At 45.5% G+C, this 23081-nt stretch overlaps 1 protein-coding gene across 1 annotated transcript in view; it reads right to left on the reverse strand.

Moving 5' to 3' along the window:
- CCDC81 (coiled-coil domain containing 81) overlaps positions 1 to 23081 on the reverse strand; it is a 794710-nt gene that overhangs the window by 264743 nt on the left and 506886 nt on the right. The gene's annotated exons all lie outside the window — the stretch shown is intronic.

Below are 23081 nucleotides of genomic sequence, written 5' to 3' on the forward strand. Positions count from 1 at the left end.
TAATGAAAGATTAAAAATGTATTCTCAGATGTTACTATCCCACCCAGATGAGGGATATAATGTGTAATCACATCAAACCAGCAGAAAAAATACTAGTGAGCATTAATCAGGCATGGTATGATGGCAAAGACTGCAATGAAAATCAAGAGAGCACACAGGTTGGGACCAATTTACAATGCTTTTGCCAGACGTAAGTTTCAATTACTGATGGAAAAAGTAATAACTTCATAATTACAAGAGGTAGAACCTATATTTCAAGGCGCCTGGTCCCTACTGATTCTCTTTTATTAAATACATCTTTTTTCTTTCTTTCTTTTCATATATAAGGGCTTGCAGTGTGTGCTGATCAATATTAGGCACTCTATCACTGTGCCTCAAGAAAGAATTGTGAATTTGTAAAGTGAGTGCAATGTAATTAATTGAGCCTGACCGAAAGATACTACCATATGATCTGGCAAGGGCGCCGAACAATCAGAAGAGGTGATGTTTTCACGCTAATATAATTCTATTCCAGTCACAGCAAAGTTTATTAATCCGTAGCAAATAGGCCGGATGCCTAGTAAGTGTATAAAGATTTAGAAAATTGACTGAAAAGGACAGCGAAAAAAGAGAAAGAAAAAATGAGACATTTATTTTGTTTGATCAATTTATGGATTTTGTAAGGCGCACGTATCGCAACGAGGTATGGAAGTCTTCATTTTGTGATGAAATTCAAGCATGTTATTGGGGAAGAGTGTTCTAGATGGAAGCTGCCTTACAGTTAATCTTCTGCTTCACATGGAGGTGGATTTGAAGAGGGGGTCCGGGGGGAGTATCAAGCTCCTATTTGAGGTGTGAAAAAGATTTCTGGAAAGCGCTCCGGTTGTGCAGGTAATCTAGTGCATTGCATGAAAAGGGTTTTGAACTAACACCAGAACCTGAAATGCACATCTTTCTTTGATACGCAACAGGTGCAATGAATGCAGAGTTGATTGAATGTGCTGTTTTTTTTAAAATCCCCCTTAGATGCGTCTACCTAACTACTATTACACCATTAAGCATTAGGTGCCCCTCTGGAAGTCCACATACTAATAGTACAGGAGGCGAACAAACACATTGCGCGCCCCGCCGATATAACATCCAGCTCTCTAGAAGTGCAGGAGATCAGCATTGCCAAGACAGATAACTTCTTATTGTAAAGCCACCACAGAGCCAAGGTACAGTAACATGACTTTATTAAGTTACCAGAAAACAAGCTCCCCTCTGCCCCCCAGGGGGACCAACACCTCCAGTTGTCCTTGGCCTCAAGCCCAGGCATAGTATCTCTACAGCTTTGAAATCTCTTCACTGGCTCCCTGTAGCTGCAAGGGTCAAGTTCAAGACCCTCTGCATCGTCCACAAGGCTTTCTGGGGCCTGGGGCCACTCTACCTCCAACTTTCTCTTCCAAAACATCTTCCTTCTCGAGCTCTCTGCTCATCCACCTCCAACTCTCTGAGGGTCAGACGCTCCTCCAAGCAGAGAGTTGGGGGCAGATCTATCTCCTCGACTGGGGCCTCCCTCTGGAACAGCCTTGCTTCCTCTCACACTTGAGCAGAAGCACCTCTGGTTTCAGGAGCAACCCAAGACCTTCCTTTTTGCTCCGCGCACTGGTCACCTGGTCACCCTCTGAATTCGGGCCCAGGCTCTTGCATGACCAGTTGCCCTTGCACTGCCTTCGGGCTACCCAGCAATTAAGGTTCTGTATCGCAACCCTACAGTCCCTTCTCTCTGCACTTATGAGCCACCTGCTGGCAGCAGTTTTGAGTTAACTGCACTTCCCCCTTCCCCTCTCCGCTGGCACTTCTCCCCTTCCCTCTTACCCACACTTGCACAATCTGAATGAAACAAGGCCTAGTAAGATCGTTATTTTGTCTTCCCTTTGTTTACCCCTCCTTGTCTTGTCACGCCATCATATCATATCATACGCTCCGTATATAAGGGTTCACCCATCCTCCTTACAAAACCCTTCTTTATCTGCACCCAATCACCACACCTCACTTACACAATCTCCTCCCCTTCTTCTCATTCACTCCTTTCAACCACCGATCCTTATCATGATCCAATTTCCTTTTTACCACATCCACCACAATATCAGTTTCCCTTGCTCTTCCCAACCAAGGGGGAATCACCTTAGTATTGGCTTTCCAACCTCTCATCATCTCAAAAGAACTCACACCTGTCGCTGCATTTGGCGACATCCGCAGTGCATACACTCTCTCACAAATCGCTACCTTCTTATCTTTCCCACACACTTCCGTCAACCTTATTGCTTCCATGATGCATCTATTCACTCTCTCCACACTTCCATTACTTTCCGGATGATACAAAGCCGTCCTTTTATGCAAAATTCCACATAAATCAAAGTTTTTCTGACAAACACCTCCCAGAACCGCATCGGTTGCCTCCCCGACCACTTTGCATTCCATCCATCTTGACAGCTGGTCCACAAACACCAATACAAATTTGCCTTGCCAAGTTCCCAAATTAACAGGACCAAAGACATCCATCGCCACCTCATCCCACACACGTTTGGGAGTCTCCACTTTTACTAATGGCTGCCTCTTGGCACACTCACCCTTACCAGACTGACTACACTCCTCACACTCACTCAACCTCCTCTTCACCTCCCGGTCAAACCCAGGCCACCAATACTCACCCCTCAACACTGCCTTGGTATCCGACACACCCAAGTGTCCCTCATGCGCCAAATCAATAATACTATTCCGCAACAACTTGGGAACTACCACTCGTTCCCACCAATACAAAATAGCTCCCATGAGGCTCAACTCCTTCCGAACCTCCCAGTAAGATCTCTCTTCCTGAGCTTCATCTTACTGGGCCACTCTGACTCCATAAAACCCCTCACGCGATTGAGGACCTCATCAACAACAATAGCTTCCATCAATCCTCTTCCGTTCCAAAAATTCCCAACCATTAAAAAAATCGAGGTCAGTAATTACATGTTCCCCGGTCTCTTCTACCTAACCACTGAACCTTGATAAGTGGTCCGCCAAGACATTCTCCCAGCCGGATATAACCTCCATTTTAAATTCATGAATTTGCATCTTGGTGACCATCCAGCCACTCTCTGGGATACTTTACTCAAACCTTTAAATTCAAAGATGCTTTTTATCGGTTTATGATCTGTCCTAATGACAAACGCTGCAGCCTGCGCAAAATTGGAAAACTTCTCCACCGCCCAATGACAGGCTAATGATTCCTTCTCCAACACAGAGTAATGTTTCTCCGCACCCCTCGGCACCCGGGCGGTATGGGCCACAATTTGCTCACCCCCATCTCCATCTCCATCTCGTTGTGACAATACAGCACCAACACCTTTGTCGCTCACATCCACCGTTATGACGTTTCTAGTATCAAAGATCCTTGAAAATTCCTCTGCACACAACTCATTCCACTCATTCAGCTCAAAAACCACACCCTTCCTGAGCAACTTCCTCATCTCCTTCACCTTATCTGAAAAATCCTGCACAAACCTTTGATAAAACTCCACAATCCCAAGAAATGATCTCACCTCATCTTTGAGCATGGCACTCACCATATCACGCTTGATAACTCATGACCTAAGTATTCTACACTGTCTTTACCAAACACACAGTTCTCCTTCCTCAAACTGATACCACTCTCTCCCAGTACCTTCAGCACCTTGTCAAGAGTGGCGTCATGCTCATTTTCATCTGTCCCTGAAACCAAAACAACATCCTGAAAACACAACACACCACTCATACCCCTGAATAACGTGTCCATCATTTTCTGAAACACAGAGGGTGCCGACAGCAGGCCAAATGGCATCGTCCTGAACTGGAACATACCCTCATGTGTAATGAACGCAGTGTATTTCCTACTTTACTCATCTAATTCAATCTGATGATACGCCAGCGCCATATCAAGTTTGGAGAACAGTCTCCCATCACCAACGAAAGTTTAACATTTCACTCATATTGGGCAATAGATGTCTCTCCACCACCACACACTTATTCACTTCTCTATAGAGAAACGCAGTTCTCCCCATGCCTTCTTCACCACCACTATGGAAGATACCCACTGTGTTGCACCCGCTCTCTCTATCACTCCTGTCTCAGGAAACCTCTGCAGCTCCTTCCTGATACCCTCTCTCAAGCTCAGAGGAATGGGGCGCAGCATAGCCACAACCGGCTAACAACCCTTCCTCATGAAGATTTTATGCTTCATACCCTTTACCTTCCCTATGTGGCCTTAAACACTTTTTTGTATTTCTGGAACACAGACTCGCCAACATGTAACACCTGCTCTGCCGCATTAGGATCCATTTTTAGCCTCACATTTTTCTGAGCTCGCCACCCGACGAGTGTGGCCCCCTTTTTTGTGGCATACACCTATCCCTGCGTACATCTTCCTTTAAAATTCAGCTCAGCGTTGAAATAACCCAGGAGTTACATTTTATCCAAATAATAACCACCAAGGGAAATATGTGCCCTTTCCAAATCACACACCTTTCCACACAACTCCCGTTCAAATACCCCTCTTGACATCAGAGTGATATTGGCTCCTGAATCAGCCATCATGGATAAATACCTTACTTTGAAAATTCTTGCAACAACTTGCAAAGTGACCTCTCCTCTTGCAATTGGTACAAACAGCCTTCCTCCCTGGTCACAGTGTGGAAGCAGCAAAATGCGAATTACCTGCACACCGGAAACACAGTTTATCTTTCCCCCTCCTTTACTTAGAGCGTGAGGTTTTATCTTCACCCCCTCCTTTCTCTCTGTCCTTCTGAATCTTCTTTTTTGGCTTACTCCGATACTTTTAACACTTCCACCATAAACCCTTTATTTTCCACCTTGACAAGCTAGCCACACAAGCGAAAGAGTGTTCCACTTTGCTGGAAATCTCTTAACAACTCAACTAAGCTCGATTCATCCTTAAGCCATAACTCTTCTCTGATCCTGCTGTTACAACAGTGGGTCATGAATTGGTCCCTTATGTGTTCATCAAACTTAACTCCAGACTTGCATGACAAGGCCAGAAACCGCAAAGCTGTGACATATTCCTCCATCGTTTTGCCCTCTTCTTGAAACACTATAAAATGATATTGCTAAAGGATGGTACTGGTCTTGGGGAAGAAGTAGGCATCCAATTTGTATAAGGCCAAATGCAGTTCATTGGTCACCTCACTTCTGCTGACTTCATCTCCTACATCTGGAAGGGTATCATAAATTCTCTGCTCTTCATATCCTAAAAAGTGCATTAAGAGCAACACCTTTCTATCATTAGAGAATGAAGGTCCACGTGCTGCCCTTATATAGTGCAGGAACCCTTTCTTTTATTGCAACCACTTTATTTTAGTGGCTCCAGTAGATGGCATGAACATAACAGCCCCGGTACATCAGGCAAGGCCATGGCTTAACGAGTGCACACACACCAGGTTATCCAAAACGAAGAGAACATTTTATTATGATTTTTTTTTTTAGAGCACTGTTTCTTGCACCAGGCTTTGGTTTGTTTTTCAAGCACCAAGTACCAGCAAAATCACTAATGGTGCTTTTCCCAGCAAGTGCCTCTCTGTTCAGATCCTCAGCAACTCCTCAGGTAAAGCTATGTCACGATTTCTCCTACACTGCAACCATTTTATTTTAGTGGCTCCAGTAGATGGCATGAGCATAACAGCCCCGGCACACCAGACAAGGCCATGGCTAAACGAGTGCACACACACCAGGTTATCCAACAGGAAGAGAACATTTTATTATGATTTTTTTTTAGAGCACTTTTTCTTGCACCAGGCTTTGGTTTGTTTTTCAAGCACCAAGTACCAGCAAAATCACTAATGGTGCTTTTCCCAGCAAGTGCCTCTCTGTTCAGATCCTCAGCAACTCCTCAGGTGAAGCTATGTCACGATTTCTCCTACACCGCAACCATTTTATTTTGGTGGCTCCAGTAGATGGCATGAACATAACAGCCCCGGCACACCAGACAAGGCCATGGCTTAACGAGTGCACACACACCAGGTTATCCAACAGGAAGAGAACATTTTATTATGATTTTTTTTAGAGCACTGGTTCTTGCACCAGGCTTTGGTTTGTTTTTCAAGCACCAAGTACCAGCAAAATCACTAATGGTGCTTTTCCCAGCAAGTGCCTCTCTGTTCAGATCCTCAGCAACTCCTCAGGTGAAGTTATGTCACGATTTCTCCTACACCGCCAATCCAAATGAAGTCGAACGTTCTCCGACTTCGTTTCCCGTCTCGCTATGCCAGTTCCAATATGGCCGCAAATGGATGCGAGCGTTCGCCACAACGCTTGTCAACCAATGGCGGGCACGGGCGCTGGTTCCTTTTGTCTCTTTGAGCAACGCTTGCGCTGCAATGATCGTCAACCACTCTTGCCTACCAATGAAGTGGCACACGTGCTGGGTCCTTTTTTCCTTTTTGCGCACGCTCATTCAGCAAACAGGGCATAAACTTGCCTTAAATCCACTTTCTCGCCGTGCCGGGATAGTGTAGAGCGAATTATCCACAGGATGGTGGAATGCTCTTTGCTCTTCGTTTGATGTCCATCAACTGAAACATCATGTCTGGGCAAGCAGGGGCAGCGCCGAGGGCAAGCTGTTCTAAGTGGTTGCTGTCAGTCCCTCGTCACCAGTATATAAAGCCACCTCAGAGCCAAGGTACAGTCACAGGGCTTTATTAAGTTACCAGGAAGCAAACCCCCCAGCAGGAACAACACCTCAGGGCAGGGATAACATCTGATTTCCTTGGAACACATGAGCCTGTTTGCCCACTAACATTCCACTCTGAGGTTCTATAGCTGACATACTCATGATATCACTCACATTCCAGCATAGGTTACCCAAACCATTACAACACTTTTCCCCAGAGAACACAGGGGAAGTTTGCACACTATTTCAGTCCAAACTCCCAAAACAATTTAAAACGTAAGAACATTTCCTGATGAGCTGGGATAGACTAAGTGTTCCAAACCCTCTGTCCACATACAGCTTTTATGGCATGCATTGGGGTACTCTAGTTCCCAACCCGCGCCCTGGACAGTAATATGGAGGCTTCATTTTTGTACTCCACTTACAAACTGTAAAAATATTTTGAATATCAAACGTAGAATTAGAGACGAGGGTCACCCTCCTCTGAAAACCCTATGAGCTCCCAGCGCAGTGGAGAGCACAGAAGAGATTTAGGTTGTATCCTCTGTTACATTGGTTCCTCCTGTCATCGACTTCTGGAGTTCTTCCGCCTTAACTGCACCTCAGAAAATGTACTCTTTTCCCTGCCAAGTTACCCATAGTTTCGCTGGATGAAGTAGACCTCCTTTAATTCCTTTGGCCAAGAAGCTTTTCTAAAGGGAATTTAGTTATCTTCTTCTCTTCACTGTTGCCAGAGCAAAGTCAGGGAAAAACATCACTTTATGACGTTGATAGGTCAAAGTACCTTTCTCATGGCCCACCTTCAATATTCTCTCCCTATGCAGAGCATCTCAAACTTTAATGATAAGTCTCGGCTCCACGTCTGTGTCTCCCGTCTTTTTAGGTGTTCAGGTTTTAATGTGGTAGCACCGATCCACATATATGGGATTTTCCACCATGTTCAGGTCCAACAATTCTGGAAGCTAATTGGAGACAAAAGCTACCGGGTCGTCACCTTCCACACCCGGGGGGAGGCCAATGACTCTCAGTTGCTTTGCGCCAACCACTTTATCCAAAGTATTCTAATCTGTTTTCCATGGCCCTGTTCCCCTTGACCACTGCCTCCAACTCTTCCCCTACTTGTTTCATTTTCAGGGTTATCTGTGCATATCGCCGGTCCAGCACTGTTTTCTGTTCAAGGGTAGATGTTCTCATCTTTAGTTGGGCCACCTTTTGATTAAGCCTATCAAATTTTCTCTCTGGGTGTGATACCGACTTCTCAGTGCATCCCAGCGTAGCAAGCACTGGATCACGTGAAGGGGAAGAGGATCTAGACGATTCACAGCTTGACAAGCCTTGTTTGTTTGACGTGGCCCATGGTTCAAATAAATCGGAGTAAATTGATTTCTCGTTTTTCTTGTTTTTCCTAGATGCCATCATTATAAGCTCAGACTCCTGAAGTCTATGTTTTACCGGGTGCAAACTCCTCCTGCCCCTAGTTAAGAAGTCTTCCTCCCTGACGCCTTCACCTCTGTAACGTTCAATAGAGGCTGTTGTCCACAGAAAAGATGGCTGCCCTTGTTTGGTCAGCAAGAAGCAGACTACGCTGATAAAAGTGGGAGGGGAGCAGACTGCCTACTGTCACTAACACCCTTCCCCTCCGCTGTGATCTCGCTGTGGCTCGATCACCGGAACTATGATCCGGACAAGTGCAAGTCAGAGATCGCTGTTGTCGCCCGGCAACCTCTCGCATCCTCTATTCCACGTTCTTGCTCCATCCGCTCCTCACTCCTGACAGGGTGGAAAAACAGGGCCATATACGATACCTCCAACCCCACGGCTGCCTTCACGTTCATCCTCTTCTTCCAGTCACTGGACTATAGTTATTCCCCAAACACAATTAGATGTTTCTGGCTGTTGTTCATGGAGATCTGTCATCCCGGTGGCCAGGACACAGCCATCGTTTTTGGATCCAGTTCCTGGGGGTGGACCAGTGCGGAATGGGTAACTGGGTGAGGGGTTCTCGGGCAGTGGAAGTCGGACACTGGACGGCGAGACGTGATATCCCCTTCCCTGTCACACCTTTACCCCATCCTTCCAGGTAGGATACTTAGGAATTCAACCTCCCCTTCCCCAACATGAACACTTTCTCTCGGACAGCTCACTGTGAGGGAAAACAGACTAACACCCGAGCCGTATACCTGGCATGTCCCAATACAATGGTCAGGAAGGGTCAGGCAATTACTGATCATTACACCCACCTGACTTCCATCACACTTCCCCACACACGGATAAAATGCAGAGCACGAAAGCACACTATGAGCAATGCAAAGCACACGAGGAAGTAGCAGTTCCAAGATGGCAGTTTAATACAAGGGGAAAGACGGCAAGACCGAAGAGGAGTGCAAGGAGGGAAGTGCCCTTGACCTTTTCACTGAAAGACTGTTGCTTTCATGAACCTGCAAGAATAAGAAACATAAGACCAGGAATCAAGGCTGAAGAATTCTGCATTATGTGTCGGTGGTAACAGGGGCTCTCCCGCATTGATAGGCAAGGGGGGGAAAATCGTTTGCTGCCGTGGTACTGTTCTTGGCTCCTACAACAAAGCAGCACCAGTGAAATCAGCACAGCCGGCGAGTTGGGGAGACTGATACCAGACCGCTCTGTGTTGAAGTCAAGGTTGCAAGTGGCAACATTATATAGTGAAAACTACAGAGAATAGTGTGTGAAGTGTACTTAAGTGCCCTGCTAGCTAAATCTACAAGTGCAAATGCTGGAAAGACTAGAGGGGAGGAAAACTGACTTGCTAATCCTTTTGGACTTATCAGCCTCATTTGATCTGTTAGATCATTCCTCCTTACTTACAACGCAGGCTACCCTGGCCAACTGCTCCAGTGATGCTGTCACATGGATAAGCTCATTCCTTGGTGAGAGACAAATCTAAAATCTGTTGGGTACTGCATGCTCCAAGACAGTCCCAATGAAATATGGTGTTCCAGAGGGCACCTGTATCTCCTCAGCTCTCTTCAATCTTTACATTAAATCCTTGTGTGACCAGCTTGATTCTTGGGGCCTGAAATTCACTAATTATGCAGATGATTTCCAGCTTCTTATGGACCTTGAATTGCCTAAAGAATTGAACACTGTGAAAATCTGGAATAGGAAAAGAACTTTATCATTTGTTTTTTGCATCAGGCCCTCTGATTGAAGAGACTTTGAAAGCAAAGAGACTTGGGCACAGAAGGCCATGATGCTTGAATTGTATCCTCTGCTAGCGAAGCCAGAGACTGTGCTTAGCTCGAGTGTCCCGCCTTGTCCTGCGCTGAAAACATGGGGAAGGGAGGCCAACGGCCTGAACATCCTGACATATCATTTTGTGAATACTTCTTTCTTTTCGTAACATTGTTTCTCACACTATTTGTATTTAGAGGTAGGGAGTGGCAATAGGTTTATTAGTATAGGCGCTTTTATTTTGACAAGACACTACGAGGACTGCGTTATTATTATGTGATGGTCATAGCTTGCTCCCATCCGTAGATTTAGGATTACATAGGCATTTTTCAAACCCTTTTTGAAGTTCAATAAACACCCTTGAACTGTGGTCACTTGTGTCTGTTTTAGTGTTGATACCATGCCTTCCTTACAAGGAGTCCAGTGGCTTTAGCAGAGTGGAAGTGGAGAATAGTTAAAGGCATGATCTAGTAAAAAATGTTATTGTCCCTGTGGCTCGATTTTAGAAAACTTTCCTATGGACCTTACCCGAGTTTTCGTCCATCAAACGCACGTGAAAACAAGCACCAGGGAGCCGCCATTTTCTGATAATCCTATCTTTTCCCCCATCGCCCTGGCTGACCTGCTTTTGGGGCACTAAATCAATTCCCCCGCCCCTGAGCCTGGGATCAGCAGACTCGTACCGCCCATTTCCCAACGCCAAAGCACGTCTCGTGTCAACATTCGCTGCGCTTCAGCTAATGACGTGTCGCCATGGAAATGGCAGGACACCTCTTTCCTCAATAAGTATAAACAGACCGTTTTACAACACACAGCAGCAGATTTTCCATTCCATTCCTCTCTCTGTTTTACTTTGAGTATTCTGTGACTCGTTTCAGTGCTCTGGTCAGCTACCTTCGCTGCCTGTAGCCCGTGTGAACAGATACCAGTATCACCGCTATAAATTATTTTAGTTTGTTTAACACACAATGGCTACAATAATGCCCTACATGTACGAGCCCGAGTATACCGAGGAGGAACTACTGGAAAGGGAAGCACGCGAAAACGATGGGGATTCGGACGGCAGTTGGCAGGACGAATCAACAGATGAAGAGCCTGGGCCTAGTCGAATGGACGGCGTCTCCACCTGGTGCACATGCAATCGGTGCGAGCTAATGCCGACCGAGGAGGAGAACTGCTGCTGCCGAGAAAACTCGGGATGCCTGGCCTACATTTCGGAAGGCGAGCCACGACCGCAATGCATCACCGAGCTGCCAGACTTCAGGGCAGCCTGCCTCACACGGGCCGTGTTGAGAATAATGATGGTGCTTATGCACGAACTTCGCGCAACTGTTCGTCCTCGTAATCCGAGTAACGAGTAAGTATACTCTGCTTGTCATGCCACTCCTATTTCATGTTCTTCTACTATATCCAAAATTACATCTACATATCATTGTAACGCATGTAAGTCGTTCAATATTGTGCATTGTCTAGATAGCATTTGTCCGTGCAGAATGCCATTAGTTACAAGAATTCTTATTGACAACAAACGTTTATTAAAGTTATCTTGGTCATTTAAAAACAGTTTGTTTCATTCCTTTTCACAGGTGGTATAGGCTGGTGGCCTATCGTTCCTTTACATGGTGGCTCCACAGGAGGCTTGGGCACCGCGTTCGAAGAGTGATACCCGCCTGTGCCGTTCGTGCCATTAGAGAAACGTTCCCGAGTGACAGCGGTCAGTTCAGGGGATTTTCTCTCGCTGTGCTGCAACCTGAACTGTACAATGTTTAAAGTCTTGTATTTTTGTGTCATCAAAATAAGATACAAAATAAAACACCACATATATTTTAACAACGGTTGTTTCGATTGTTTAAATGAATCAAGTGTGTCTCCATTCAAGGATGGACGTCAGACATCTGTGCTCCGAATGGGTGAAGGTCTGGTCGCTGTGAAGCAGGGTGGTCACTATCTATCTAAGCTAACATAACATATTCTCATAATGCATGCACTAAATAACACTTGTTCAAAGTCTTTCAGTGGGTTATGTCTCTATAAAAGTCACACATATGTCTATACTAACAATTACCATTGGATTATACAGGCCTTGGGTCTTGACCACTATAATACACCGGTTGAAGCGTGGGTCTGTGCTCACAAGAATCTACGGTATGTGGCATTTGTTATTGATAAGCAACGATATGCTATCATTGATTTAAAGACGATATACTATATATTGATATAAAGGCGGTTTGCGCCGGTGGATGTGCGCTGGCATGGGGGGCTGTCAGGGGCGCGAAAGGCCAAGGTGCCAAACTACATGTGCACTTCAAAAGGTGTCCCACGCCAAGGGGCCATCGGTCACATGGCCTCCTCAGACCCCGTGTCTCCAGCCAGGCCTCCCCTTGAAGCAGGCCGCCCCCCTGCAGTCCACATAAGTGTGTCTCCATTCAGCAGTCTTCCTGTGCCTTATCTGCACGCCCCAGGCCCACCCATCCCACCCCCTGTATCAAAGGCGGTTCGCGCCGGTGGATGTGCGCTGGCATGGGGGGCTGTCAGGGGCGCGAAAGGCCAAGGTGCCAAACTACATGTACACTTCAAAAGGTGTCCCACGCCAAGGGGGCATCGGTCACATGGCCTCCTCAGACCCCGTGTCTCCAGCCAGGCCTCCCCTTGAAGCAGGCCGCCCCCATGCAATCCACATAAGTGTGTCTCCATTCAGCAGTCTTCCTGTGCCTTATCTGCACGCCCCAGGCCCATCCATCCCACCCCCCTGTATCAAAGGCGGTTCGCGCCGGTGGATGCGCGGTGGCATGGGGGGCTGTCAGGGGCACGAAAGGCCAAGGTGCCAAACTACATGTACACTTCAAAAGGTATCCCACGCCAAGGGGCCATCGGTCACATGGCCTCCTCAGACCCCGTGTCTCCAGCCAGGCCTCCCCTTGAAGCAGGCCACCCCCCTGCAATCCACATAAGTGTGTCTCCATTCAGCAGTCTTCCTGTGCCTTATCTGCACGCCCCAGGCCCATCCATCCCACCCCCCTGTATCAAAGGCGGTTCGCGCCGGTGGATGCGCGCTGGCATGGGGGGCTGTCAGGGGCGCGAAAGGCCAAGGTGCCAAACTACATGTACACTTCAAAAGGTGTCCCACGCCAAGGGGCCATCGTCACATGGCCTCCTCAGACCCCGTGTCTCCAGCCAGGCCTCCCCTTGAAGCAGGCCGCCCCCCCTAAGAACACGACATAGATACGTCATTCATTCACAAACACACCCCTGTTTCTAATACTTTATAAACCACTTGATATGTCTCATGAGAACATCTTTGTGCTTTGCAAGTCAACTCCTGAACGTGTTACCTGGCAACCACTGAGATCTACGCTAATCTGCTCGTCGTCGTGCTATCTGTGAACTTCTGTGACCGCTTAGAGCAAACCCATCAGTGTGCTACCTGTGGCCACCCACCTATTCTCCTGCAACATACTGCTCTGCTTGCTGAATCCAACTGTTTGTTGGTCAAGGTAAGGCCATGTATCCTAGTCATATTTTGCAGATTTTTAAATGTCTATCTATTTGCGAGTTGAGTACACAATAGTGCTAGGTTCATTGATCTCATTGCTATTGACTTGAGTTTCCATTGCTATGCTATCAATAGATCTATTTATTTTCATCTGTGTCTATTGTCATCGAATTGCACCCTTCGGGGGTCCAGTCTATAATGTAAGCATGTTTCCTTCTCGTGCAATACAGAACATCCAAGGGATGAGTCACATGTTCAGTTTTTAGTCACATAATTTATACATTTCTGCAACTTATGCAAATACTAAGCCGCACATAATGAACTGGTATAGTTCCTGCGACCAAAACAAACCTTGCATTGATCATTGTATGATTCATTTACTTTTGTATCAAATCTTTATTCTTGAAGATTGTATAATAATGTCGATATTTACTTTTCAGATTTATCAACAATGCCTGCCTGTTTGATTAGCGGTTGCCCTTCGAAGACCCATGCTAAATCTGAAGGCACTACAATGCATGTATTCCCGAAAACTGTTGATCGAATAAGAGAATGGGTCAGACATTGCAGATATCCACTGGATGAGCTGGAAAGTAGAGTCCAACAAGTCTTACAGGACAAGAGGGGTGAAGTCTTACAGGACAAGAGGGGTGATCGATACCGCATCTGCAGCCGGCACTTTTCCTTGGACATGTACACAACATCTTGGGTAACAAAGAAGAATAAACGGCGAACGACACGGAAATTGCTCGAAAACGCTATTCCCACTCTATTCGTCCACATTCCGCCATCGGTGAGTCAAGTGTCCGGATTTAGCTTTAGGCCTTGCGGTAGTGTGTAGGTATCCGAACGGATTAATTGATATTTTAGGTGTTCTATCCCTTGTAATAATTTCGATATTGAAATGAGTGTATAGTTTTTTGAATAATGACATTTACCAATATATTCTTTTTCGATTTCATAACCCACAAACGCAATGTATATTTATGGGAACAGGGAACTGTGCTGTATTGAGCATTTTACAAGTATTCTGTCGCCTTACATGGCTATTTTTAATTTACCTTTACAACTTCTTGACTATCCCTTGAATCTGAAGCAAGAACATTCCACATCCTTGACGTGGTCGCAGTTATCAACCACTTCTAGCGCGTATCAGGTAATCTTACTAGGCTAATCCGCTACAGACTTGTTTTATGCATGTCAAGTAATATTTTTATTTTATCGTGTAATCATTTTACCAAATGTTTGGTTAGTGCTTTCCAATTGATATACACCTTAGTTATCGTCCACTGGTGTTTGTTTTCAGTTATAATTAGTTTTATCCATACTAATGCAAGTACTGTCTTTCAGGGAGATGCTGAAGCATCCGCCACATCTACAACATTTCTAGATGTTCTTCAACAGCAGGAGGTATGGATACTGACAGCTCCATCGAGCGTCATCATCAGAGCTGGAATTCTTGTTGTTTCATTGTTCTACACAATGTTTCATTCGTGGTTAGCCGTTGATATGTACCTGTGCTGTCGACCCCAGGTGTGTGTTATGTTTTCACTATTGTAATCCTCACTCATGCAAGTACTATGTTTCAGGCAGTTGATGGGAGCGTCAACCCCTGCACTTGATGCAGAGCCTGACATTCAAGTAAATCCAGGGGAACTGGAAGCGGGACCTTTCGTATACGAATCGGCGCAACAGCTTTCGGAAGTGCGCACTACATTTGCAAGATCCATAGATATTCTTCAGCAGCACGAGGTATGGATAATGACAGCTCCATCATGCGTGATCATATAATGTGATTCCATTTGCTATACTTTCTTCCCTATTAACGCAAGTGCTGTGTTTCAGGGAGACGACGAAGCTTCCACTACAATCACAACATCCAATTTAGATGATGCAGATGTAAATAAATCGGAGAAATAAGTTGATGAAATGTGATCATATTTAGATTTTCCTTGATTCCTTTGGACAATGCATCATTTGCGGTTATCTCTTTATATGTACCTGTGCGTTCGACCCCAAGTGTGTTATGTTTCCAATATTGAAAACCATACTAATCCAAGTACTGTGTTTCAGGGAGACGACGGAGCTTCCACCACAATCACAACATCTCATTTAGATGATGCAGATGTAAAGGAATCGTTGATATCAGTCGATGAAATATGATCATATTTGGATTTTCCTTGATTCTTTTGGACAATGCATCATTTGTGGTTATCTCTTTATATGTACCTGTGCCGTCGACCGCAAGTGTGTGTTGTGTTTCCAATATTGAAAAGCATACTAATGCAAGTACTGTGTTTCAGGGAGATGTTGATGCCTCCTCTCCAATACAACCATTCATGGCAGTCCATGCAGAGCCAGAGGTATGGATACTGACAGTTCCATCGAAATAGATCATCACTGGTGGAATACTTGTCGTTTGATCGTTGCACAAAATGTTTAAATCGTGTTTGGCTATTGAGATGTACCTGTGTGTTCGTCCTCACGTGTGTTTTATGCTAACAATATTTTGATACATAGTAATGAAAGTACTATGTTTTAGGGAGACGATGGAGCCTATGCGGATACAGAAAATATAGTCGTTGCAGCGCAAGAGGAAGGGAGGACATGCGGAAACGAATCGGAGCTACAGCGTGCAGATGTTGAAGGTCGAGTCAAAAAAGTTGCAAAGAAAAAAAAACAAAAAAAGGTTAATTACAAACAGTTCATAACTTGAAAAAAATGTTTGTGCTGGGGACTATTTTATGTTTTTTTCCAGTCAATTCTACTACACTCAATCTTGTGTTTAAACTGAACATCCCTTTTCCAATCTCTCCTCCAGTGACCTGTGGGTTTCAGAACTATACACACACAGACAGTGAAGCGAATGAGAGATGTGGCTCGCCAGACCGTGTACACTATGAAGAAACTATTAATTGAGGCGAGGCGTGTTCAGGCTCGAGATGCTCATGTCCAATGGCCAGAACATGAATTAACTGTGTTTAGAGACTACAGCAAAGTTGCATTGGACCATAGCTACAGTGCGACCGCACCACCACAAGAAGATGTTATTGAATGTATTGAAGATAGCTCTGAAGTAGTTGCAGATCAATTTACACAATCTACACCCGCCAAAAATGTGCCACCAAAAAACTTGTCGACATTGTTGTGTTCTCCCATCAATGTTGAAGTAATAGATGTCGAAATGACAGAGAATGAACCAGCCGCAGCATCCATAGACGCATCAGAACTTGATATCAGCGATATTACTTTCCAATGTGTTGAAATCTCCACAACGTCACAGGCCGAAACAACGTTGACGCAGGATGACAGTCTAATGAAAGAGAGCAAATACATTGTAATCGACAGTTGTTTGATGGAAATTATAAGTATGCTGAAATGTGTGCATTCCATTTGAGGGATAGTATGTGGGAAGCCATTGATTAATGTGACTCCTCAAATAAAAGGCAGTAACGTCAAAATAAATGCCGCCTGTAGATTAAATCATAGGTTCTCATGGTCTGCACAACCGATGCTGGGGAAACTGCCAGCAGGCAATCTACTGTGTGCAGCTGCATCACTTTTTAATGGCTCCAGTTTTAGAAAGTTAGAGGCTTTCTTTCAGTTTGTGGGACTCCATTTCATTTCTAAAGCGCTGTACTACATATACCAACGTAATTATCTGCTTCCGGCCATTAGTGATGCTTGGAAAATTGAACAATTGTCTCTAGCAAGTACATTCAAAGGCAAACGATTCAGGCTAGCCGGCGATGGACAGTGCGACAGCCCTGGATTTCCTGCCAAGTACTGCACCTACCACTTTCAGGACATAGATAGTAAGAAAATTGTGAGTTCGGTGGTCGTGCAGGTAACACAATGTACATCGTCAGTGGCTATGGAGAAACTAGGATTTATAAAATCAGTGGAATATCTACAATCAAGGGGAATGCACATCGACCTCATAGCCACGGATAGACACGTTTCAATTGCCAAGACAATGAGAGAGCAGTTCCCACATATTAAACATCAATTTGACGTATGGCATCTTGCTAAATCAATCAATAAGAAAATCTCGGCTGCAGGGAAAAAAAAATGGTTTTGAAATTATTTTGCAGTGGTCACATTCAATCACCAGCCATCTTTGGTGGAGCTCAAAAACTTGTGAGAGGTCAGTGGAAATACTACTTGAAAAATGGCAGTCACTGATGCACCACTGTACCAACGTTCACCGCTGGACAGCAAATGAACATTTCCACCAATGTGAACATGGCCCTTTGTCCCCAGAGGAGGCACAGAAGAAGAAGTGGCTGATTCCATCTTCACCGACACACAAAGCCATTGAGAAGATTGTTTTCGACAAAACTCTATCAAGAGATTTGAGAGGACTGACAGAATTCTGTCACACAGGAGATTTGGAGGTGTTCCACAATATGTGCCTAAAGTACAGGCCAAAGCGCTTGCATTTTAGCTTTCGAGGCATGAAACATCGCACTCTACTAGCGGTCTTGGCCCATAACAGCAATGTCGGACGTGAACAATTTAGGACTAGGGGTAAAGTAAGGATGCCTCGCTATACTAAGGTGTTTTCAAAAGGAAGTAAGCAATGGGTGATCAAACCAGTCTATGATGAAATGCAGTTCGACTTTGTGAAAGCCCTTATTGTTGCTGTGTTAGAGAAGCACAGATTCATTGCCACCAAACATTGCGACTGTGCCATGCCCACCCGAAGCACAGCTGATTGTAAAGTACAAATCCCGGTTTAAATAATTGCAATACGATTGTCTTTTTGTAAATAAATATTATTGTACAGTGTACCTGTAAACCTAACCCCTACCTTCACCATCATGGGTGGCGAACAAGCTGGGTGTCATCTTTGAATTCTCTCTATTCACCTCACATATGTGTATGTATATATTTTTCTCATGTCTCATCTCATGTAAATGTTAATGCTGCACACTGTTAACAGAGGGGAGGCTTGCGTATTGCAAATAATAAAACAAACAAACAATAAATCTCACTTTTAACTCAACTCCTGTGGTACTTTATACTTTCCCTGACATTCCGCAAAAAATTAAATGTCTCAATTTGGGCTGCAAAGCTTGCAGACAACGGGGACAAAATTGGGGCACTTAGAACGTGCCAGCCAAGCGGGCCGTGGCATTTGGGAGAGAAGCCAGTTCGCATTTGCACATTGAGGCGCACTACATAGACGGATTCTAAACTTCAAGTTCTCACAGATGCCTATACTACGTGATGTTGCAAATAAAGAATGCGAAGGACAGCGCCCAGATGAGGCCCACAAGTCGCACTGGAAGTATGAGGGTCTATTGTTTTTTGACCTTGAGACAGGGACCATGCTGAAAGAACTACATTTGAAGGGGGTGCGCAATAACGTAAGAGACGATAAGGCAGAAAATTCAGAAACTAGACCGAGTTTCATTTTAGTTCAGTATACGAAAAATCGTTGTCAAGAGCACGGTCCGTTTTACAGACTGCATTACGAAGAGACACAATGGAAATTTCAAATATAATGTAAGTAAATCTTTACACGCTTTTATACCGGAATGAAGATTTAATGAATGGATGCATGAATGAATGAAGAGCTAGGAAAAGCAAGTAAAACGTGTTCGTAGTGGGCACATGTGCATGCAGGTCCAACTGGTCTCACCGATCTCGGTCCTTGGCCCAGCCACTTTTCCCTGCACTGCCTACCTGCACTACGGGACTGTCTCTGTATCCTTCAGCCCCTTCTCCCGGCATTTAGCTTGCACTTGCCACCAGCTGGCCCTATTATTTAATTTGTATTCAACTAACCATGTACAGCCCTTCCCCATGCGCGATCAGAAAGACACCTGGCCTAGTAGGATCGTTGTCTGTCTGCCCTTGTTCCCCACCTGCCTCGTCACGCCTAGAAACACTTGAGCATAGGCGCGTTACAAATGCCATATCATATATCATATCATTCCTCACGCATGTAGACTAACTGTCGTTTATCATTGTGTGTTGGCCTCAATTTATCTTGTTACTTTTCGCATTGATTTTTAGAGCCAAACATACTCCATTGAACTATCCTTGCAAGCAAATAATTTCTGATCGGCCGTAATAAATGAAATGAGTAATATTAATGAAGTTCGGCTAGCGAGACTAATTATAATTTTTTTGTTTTCATAACAGGTATTTGATCCCATTCTGCCACTGCCATCTGTTTGATACACCGGCGGATGGATTCTTCAGCAGACACCTGCAGCTTCGTGTCAACAACTGGAGCACGATCACCATATTATGGGACGATCGCCAAGGGCCCACATGCCCTTACGCTGTACTAGTGGCTAGAAGCAACACATCAACCTTTACGCTGGCCTAGTGCCTACTTGATGGAACAGCCTTGTGGTTCACCGTGCTTCCAAAGTGATTCTTTTTACGAAAATGAACACCCAGTCTACCATAAAGGAACAGCGTGTGACTCAAGATGAAACGGAACAGTTATTGCGGATACAGATAAAAGAAAATAAATGGCTTTCGGAATTCATATGGCAATTGCTGAATATTCTCTAAACATTTAATGTCAAATAAATGTACTTTACCAAATGTACCGTGTTGCTGTTTCATTTTAAAGTACAGTTTCATATTCCGAATTGTGGCGCGCTTTGTTGTGAGTTGATCTGTGTTGGTTTCCGGGTTCTGTGAGGAGTCGCGCAGAAGACGACTGGGCGCGTTTGCCTACGCAGCACAATAACGTCACGGAGAGAGGCGGGGAATTTGAATTTTTTGATAATGTCAGACTCAGGGGCGGGGGAATTGATATAGTGCCGCAAAAGCAGGTCAGCCAGGGCGATCGGGGAAAAGATAGGATTATCAGAAAATGGCGGCTCCCTGGTGCTTTTTTCGCGTGCGCTTAATGGACGAAAACTCGGGTAAGGTCCATAGGAAAGTTTTCTAAAATCGAGCCACTTAGGCTTAAAAAAACATGGCCGACCCGTAGGGACAATAAAAAATTTTACTAGACCATGCCTTTAAAGATCAAAGAGGTTTCTCTCCAGCTTCAGAAGGTTCTGGAATTCTTTTGACATTCAGCAGCACTGGCTTCATAGGTACATCTTCACTTTCTTTCTCCCTTTCCTGCTTGTCTTGATCCTGTTGTCACTGATTTAGCGTCCACTGTCAGGACACATCGGTGGCTACAAGCGCTTTCACTCAGTGGGAGCTTTGGGATTCGGTGTCAAAGTCTCAAAGCCCAGAAGGTGAAGCACTGGAACTTGGCACAGTGAGAGGGTGGCCAACTACTCTGTTAATTTCTCATTGGCTTGCGCTACCAACCCATTTTCCCAGTGAGCAGGCTTTCTTCTTGTTCCTTTAATCTCTCTTAGCCACTCTAGCATCAATACTACCTCCTTTGTCTCACAAAGTCCTGTCCAGGTCTTCTGCTCGTGCTTATGCCTGTGTCCCTATTATCCAGTGTTTATCCAGTTCTCTCTCCCCGTGTAACCACCTCTCATCTGTATATTCCTCTGTTGACTTCTCACTCTATTTAGCCTTTTTTCCAACTATAAGGGATGTGGTTATCGTTTCTTTCTCTTCCTTCCCATCTCAACTGTCCACCTCTTTTTATTCTCCTGCAACCACCTCTGATGATCCTTCATAACCATTTCACCCCTCTTGGCACCATTGTCATCTGTACTACTTCTGACGTGGGCCTTCATTGTTCTGGCCACCTTCTTCGCACCTATGAGAATCACTTTGTTCTGTACTGCTCAATACTACTATTATCCACTGTTTCATCATGATTCTGGGCACCTTTTTGGCAACTTTGAACACCCACTCCCCTGTACTATGTTCACCCTCTGTTTCCACACTGCTCTGGCCACCTTCTTCGCCCCTACGGGTACCATTCTCCTCTGTACTACTTTCACCATCAGTTTCTTCTCCCATCTTGGCAGCTTCTTCACTCCTCGGAGCACTACCAATTCTGCACTACTTTCACCTTCTTGTGCATACCTCAGGGCATATGCTTCGCTTCTCTGAGCACCTCCTTCCTCCTTACTTTCCTGCCAATATTCTCTAGATCTCTCTCACCTTCTCCCTCAATAATATCACTCTCTTTGGCCAACACTTGTGCACTCCTTGCATGTTACTCCTTGCCTGTTACTCCAGCTGCTGATCTCCTGGGTGTCTCCCCCCCTCCCAGTTTCCAGTGTTGCCGAGGATCCTGCACCTCTCCTCCAGTCTTCTGAGTCTTGTTTAGTCTCTTGATATCTGTGCCAACCTTTTCCAAATAAAGTTCTACATCCTGCTTCCTGTGTACAGTCGGTGAGGGCAAGACCAAACAACTAATGATATTTTTGTTAACCATGGTCCTGTTCACTTAGACACAGGTGGAAAAGCTGGTCTGATGCAGGGAAGGAGGGAGGGGAGGGCAACCAGCACAATGATGTGGGGGAGTGCGAGAGGGGAATTAAATCTCGGATTCTTAAATCTAAGCAGCTAGCCGTCACAAGTGCAGAGATTGAGGCATCGGAATATTCATGTAATTTTTATTTTAGCATTGATAACTGGAAAGTTCCTTGCAAAAGGGTGGTTGCCCAGAGGGTGGGTGAGGTGATATCAAAATATCACTAGAAAATGCACTGTCCCACTTGTTATGGGATGGGAAAACCCATGTTGTTGTGGGGTTTTCTCTCAATTACATGCAGTAACCCCTGTTGGTATTGGGGGTATCATAAAATGTTGTGGTGAGGCCACAACAGGTGAGGTCGACCGGTTTCGATGGTTCAAGGGTGATTACCGACCATCTTCTTCAGGACAAGATCGATTTTCATATGCTGCTGAGTAGCGACTGTCCTCTTAGTAGGGCAGCAATAACAGGCTGCAAAGGGATCCTGGAATAGGAGACACAAAAGACATAATTGCAGAGAGTGCATGAGTAAGCCTCTAACTGCAATATTGCAACAATGGTGCATCCAAAGTGCAGCTAAAAAACCTGTTACAAGGCAAATGAATGCTACCAAAGACAAGGTACTCGCCAATTCAGAGCAAAGAGCGCCACTGTAATGGTGGCTAAAAAACATAGACAAGTCAACCCCGTGGTGGAGGGAAAGAAAGTGGCAAGACCTGTGCACGTGAGGGAAAAGAGGGGGGCACAGTGGGGGATGGGAGGGGGCGGACCGTGGAGTGTGCGAGGGGACCTACCTGCAAAGGATGACTGACCTATCCAGGAAATGCACTGGGAGCAGGGAGAGAGCTCTCTCCAGTAGCGAACCTGCAAAGAAAGCGATGCTGTAAAGGACTGGATGGTTGTCGGGCGGTGCTGAAGGGAGCAGAGAAATACGCATACCTGGGAAAAATCAATCGAGGCGAGCGCATGAAAACTGCAGTCTGCTCCGTCCTAAGGATGTGGGTGTACTGAGCGGCAGCGAAGGATGTCTGCCGTGTGTGACGCTGCATGGAGGCGGGGCACCGTCCGTGATGGGCGTGTAAGCCAATCGGCGATGGACGCGTCACAGGCTTGTCAGTGGAAGGTTGGCCTATCAATAGGCAGCCCAGGCGGAAGTCTATGTTGCGGGCGGCCAATCAGGACACACATATGCGAGGGTGTGTGTGCTGCCGAGCTAGGGCTAGAGAGGGGTGGCCATGTATCGGGTGAGATGGCTGGGGGAGAGCCGGCCAAGGCGTGGCCCGTGCAATAAGGTAAGCGCGCGCGAGGCCAATCGTTGGTCACTCAGCGGTGGGTGT

Source organism: Ambystoma mexicanum, chromosome 7q (genome assembly GCF_040938575.1).
Source record: "Ambystoma mexicanum isolate Mex_15411 chromosome 7q, UKY_AmexF1_1, whole genome shotgun sequence".
Taxonomy (NCBI): Eukaryota; Metazoa; Chordata; class Amphibia; order Caudata; family Ambystomatidae; genus Ambystoma; species Ambystoma mexicanum.